Source organism: Mustelus asterias, chromosome 1 (assembly GCF_964213995.1).
Source record: "Mustelus asterias chromosome 1, sMusAst1.hap1.1, whole genome shotgun sequence".
Lineage (NCBI taxonomy): Eukaryota > Metazoa > Chordata > Chondrichthyes > Carcharhiniformes > Triakidae > Mustelus > Mustelus asterias.
Window position 1 is genome coordinate 5,005,278 of NC_135801.1, and position 5,427 is coordinate 5,010,704.

Below are 5,427 nucleotides of genomic sequence, written 5' to 3' on the forward strand. Positions count from 1 at the left end.
TGCATTCAGTGGCTGTGGTCTCATTTAATCTTCAATTTGTCCCAATACTGATCTATTTGCCTATCGACATGAACTAACTGGTTTTGGATTGAACAGCGCATGACCAAGTTACTAATTAGATCAGTTGTCTACTTTGTCACCTCCACCAGAAGATTCATATATAATTCCACTTTTCCCAACGTTTTTTTAAAACAAAATTGACAGTTGCTACCATCACTAACTCTCGTGACATTCACCTAATCGCATTCATGCCAGGTGGTGGGTTTCAGCATTTTTTGACTAAATACCGCAATGTGCTATATAGACAAGCAAGTGTAAGAGTAAGAGGGCGGCACAGTGGGTTAGCACTGCTGCCTCACAGCGCCAGGGACCTGGGTTCAATTCCCGGCCTCGGGTCACTGTCTATGTGGAGTTTGCACGTTCTCCCCGTGTCTGCGTGGGTTTCCTCCGGGTGCTCCGGTTTTCTCCCACTGTCCAAAGTCATAGAGTCCTAGAGGTTTACAGCATGGAAACAGGCCCTTCGGCCCAACTTGTCCATGCCGCCCTTTTTTTTTAAACCCCTAAGCTAATCCCAATTGCCTGCATTTGGCCCATATCCCTCTATACCCATCTTACCATGTAACTATCTAAATGCTTTATAAAAGACAACATTGTACCTGCCTCTACTACTACCTCTGGCAGCTTGTTCCAGACACTCACCACCCTCTGTGAAAAAATTGCCCCTCTGGACCCTTTTGTGTCTCTCACCTGAAACCTATGCCCTCTAGTTTTAGACTCCCCTACCTTTGGGAAAAGATATTGACTATCTAGCTGATCTGAGCCCCTCATTATTTTATAGACCTCTATAAGATCACCCCTCAGTCTCCTACGCTCCAGAGAAAAAAGTCCCAGTCTGTCTAGTCTCTCCTTATAACCCAAACCATCAAGTCCTGGGGTAGCATCCTAGTAAATCTTTTCTGCACACTTTCTAGTTTAATAATATCCTTTCTATAATAGGGTGACCAGAACTGCACACAGTATTCCAAATGTGGCCATACCAATGCCTTGTACAATTTCAACAAGATATCCCAATTCCTGTATTCAATGTTCTGACTGATGAAACCAAGCATGCCGAATGCCTTCTTCACCACTCTGTCTACCTGTGATTCTACTTTCAAGGAGCTATGAACATGTACCCCATGATCTATTTGTTCTGTAACTCTCCCCAATGCCCTACCATTAACTGAGTAAGTCCTACCCTGGTTCAATCTACCAAAATGCATCACCTCGCATTTGTCTAAATTAAACTCCATCTGCCATTCGTCAGCCCACTGGCCCAATTGATCAAGATCCCATTGCAATCGAAGATAACTTTCTTCACTGTCCACTCTGCCACCAATCTTGGTGTCATCTGCAAACTTACTAATCATGCCTCCTATATTCTCATCCAAATCATTAATAAACAGTGGACCCAGCACTGATCCCTGAGGCACACTGCTGGTCACAGGCCTCCAGTTTGAAAAACAACCTTCTACAACCACCCTCTGGCTTCTGTCAAGAAGCCAATTTTGTATTCATTTGGCTACCTCACCCTGGATCCCATGAGATTTAACCGTATGCAACAACCTACCATGCGGTACCTTGTCAAAGGCCTTGCTAAAGTCCATGTAGACAACATCAACTGCACTGCCCTCATCTACCTTCTTGGTTCAAAAAACAAAAGATGTGCAGGTTAGGTGGATTGGCCATTCTAAATTGCCCTTTAGTGTCAGGGGGATTAATTACGGTAAATGCATAGGGTTACGAGAATAGGGCCTGAGTGGAATTGTGGTCAGTGCAGACTCGATGGGCCGAATGGCCTCTTCCTGCACTGTAGGATTAAAGATTGGTCTAAACTCTTTTCATGTAAATGTTATTCTGGTGCAGCTTTGCTTATTGAACCCAACATATCATATGAAATTTCTTGTTGGAGTTTAATCACAGCTAAAGATTGTTCATCCAAAAATGTTGCATCAACTGTTTTTGTTAACAGCTTCCAAATTCAACTTAATGCTACCTCCAGATTTTGTTTAATCTTTTTAGACATTGGCAGTATTCTGTATACTCTGCCTTGATCTTTCACCTTGGTTTCTCAGTTTCAGAAAAATTCTAATTAATTGGATTCTACAGCTGTATAGCGTTATAGGATCATAGAATCCTACAGTGCAGAAGGAGGCCATTCGGCCCATTGAGTCTGCACTGACCACAATCCCACCCAGGCCCTATCCCCATAACCCCATGCATTTACCCTAGCTAGTCCCCCTGACACCAAGGTGCAATTTAGCAGGGCCAGTCCACCCAACCAGCACGTCTTTCGGACTGGGAGGAAACCGGAGCACCCTGAGGAAATCCACGCAGACACGGGGAGAACGTGCAAACCCCACACAGACAGTGACCCAAGCTGGGAATTGAACCCCGGTCCCTGGTGCTGTGAGGCAGCAGTGCTAACCACTGTGCCACCCATGGTAGATATCAAATCATCATGTGACTCTGCTGAGGCATTTGGCTGCCACAGGAATTATTTGGCATTCCTAGCGTGCGCGCACAGTTAATTTGTACTCCACACAAACCACCTCTTGCCCTACTTCACCTCTTTAAACTAATGTATTTCCTTAGCTTCCCCTTAAATGCATCTATGCTATTGACCTCAACTACTACTTGTGGTGGCAAGTTTCACATTCCACATTTGAGGTAAAGTAGTTTCTGTTAAATTCTTTATTGAATTTGTGATTTTATATTTACAGCTTCTAGTTTTGGTCTTCCCACATGTAGAAACATCGACCCTATCAACATTTTTCATAATTTTTAAGACGACAATTCTATAAGCCCTCAGACATCTCCTCTTCTGGAGAAAGGAACTCCAGCCTGTTCAGTCTCTCCTGATTGTTAATAACCCCACAGTTCTCTTGTCTGTCTTGTATTTTTTTTTTGCAAGTATCTCTGGTGCCTCTACGTCATTTTTGTAATATGGAGACCAGAATTATGCACAATATTCCAAGCGCGTTGTATCCTGCGTTCCATACAAGTTTAACGTCACTTCCCTGCATTACAATTCTAATTCTCCAGAACCAAACCTTAGTGCTTTGCTAATTGAACACCAGGAACTGTTAATTAGGGTTATTCTGTATGAACATATTGCATTTCTATTTGAATCTTTCACTTCCCTTGGGATGTTCCGAAGCACTCTATAACCAGTGAAGTACTGTTGAATTGTCATTAGAAAGAAACACAGTGGACAATTTTTGCACAGAAACATGATAATGCCCAAAAAACCTTGTTGTAATGATGTTGGTTGAGGGATAAACATTTGCCACTGCACCAGGGACTGGACTGTAAGGAGGAAAAATGCATGTTGCCTTTACCACAGCCAGATAAAATGTCTTCAACATGTAGCAAAATGTGCATCCATGGAATTAATTTTATGTTGATAAAGTTTATTCACTTATTAGTCACAAGTAGGCTTACATTAACACTGTGATGAAGTTACTGTGAAAATCCCCTCGTCGCCACACTCCAGTGCCTGTTCGGGTACACTGAGGGAGAATTTAGCACGGCCAGTGCACCTAACCAGCGTGTCTTTGGACAGTGAAAGGAAACCGGAGCACCCAGAGGAAACCCACGCAGACACGGGGAGAACGTGCAGACTCCACACCGACAATGACCCAAGCCAGGAATTGAATCGGGGTCCCTGGTGTTGTGAGACAGCGATGCTAACTACTGTGCTACCGTGCCGCCCCAAATTGCAAATTCAACCCCTAAATGATTTGTTTTATTTTAATAAATGTGTTCCCTCTAAGCAAATATTTGCACACTGGTGTCTTTGGATTCTCGTTTTAAACTAATATGCTGCTTTTAAATATACCACCAAACCTTCCTTTTTGAAACTTCCTCACTTCCTATTTGAAACTAAATGTCGCAATGCCTTTTCAGCTTATTACTAATCATCTGCGGGACCACTAAAATTGTTGAGCTCTAATAGGGAGTGTGAAACTATTTGTGTTTAAACTGCTCAAGTGCAGCGTTGTAGGTGAGGAAAGGACAAATTAAATATTAACAATGCATTTGTACACAAATGTATACTGCTATATACGTGTCTGGTTTCAATCAGAAATTCAAAAATGATCATCTGAAGTGCTCATGGTAAATATATTTGATTATTTATTTAACTCTTCGAAATTACATCAATCTGTTATGTAAAAGGCATAGAATCCCTACAGTACAGAAGGAGGCTATTTGGCCCATCAAGTCTGCACTGACAGCAATTCTACCCAGGCCCTATTCCCACAACCCTACACATTTAACCTGCTAATCTCTCTGACACTAGGGTCAATTTAACATAGCCAATCAACTTAACCCGCAGAGAGAAAATGCTGGAAAATCTCAGCAGGTCTGGCAGCATCTGTAAGGAGAGAAAAGAGCTGACATTTTGAGTCCAGATGACCCTTTGTCAAAGCCAAAAGGCATAGGAAGTGGGAGATATACTGCAGGGTGAGGGAATGAAAGATGAGTCATAGCCACAGAAACCAGGAGAAAAGGCTGCTAATGGCAGTCCACAGAGAGAATAAAGTGTGTGAATGGCCAAATGGCAGAGAAGCTAAAAGGAGAGGGTAAACTAACAGATGAAGATGTTGGGGTGGGGGGAATGGATGGGACGGAGGTAAAATTTAGAACTTAACCCACACATCTTTCGGACTGTGGGAGGAAACAGGAGCACCCGGAGGAAACCCACGCAGACACGGGGAGAATGTGCAAACTCCACACAGACAGTGACTCGAGGCCGGAATTGATCCCGGGTCTCTGGTGCTGTGAGGGAGCAGTGCTAACCACTGTACCACCACACCGCATGATTAAGAGTTGAAACAGCTAAATGTGCAAAGTAAGGTAAAGTATGAAGTAGTTTTCACTTCCAGTGACTGCAAATGCAAACAAGTCTACTCAACGAGTTGGTCACTGCTTCCATAATAGAACAATCCGGGAATTGAGGATTCAATACTCTGGGCACCCTCATCAACAACAGAATCCTACACGAACCTGATGAACATGTGGACAGGCTGAACCAAATGACCAGGATCCACACATTTTCCATCTAATCCCGTAGCTCTTTGCCAGTTCAACCACAGAACACTTCACGATTGTTGTTTGTTAGAAGACCACGTAGTCTATTGAAAAAGGGGAGGGAAAATGGAAATAAGATGTTCCAGATGTTGTTGATTATTAATTTTGTGCGATGTTTTTAGGCCGGTGTAGAACCCCATCTTTCGCAAAGTGCTGGGAAAACTCCAGTTTGGCAGCATTTGTGGAAAGAGAAACCAAGGTTAACGTTTAGCTATGAGGGGTTGGACCTGATAGAAGTCTACAAGATTGTGAGGGGCATGGACAGAGCGGATAGTCAGAAGCTTTTTCCCAGGG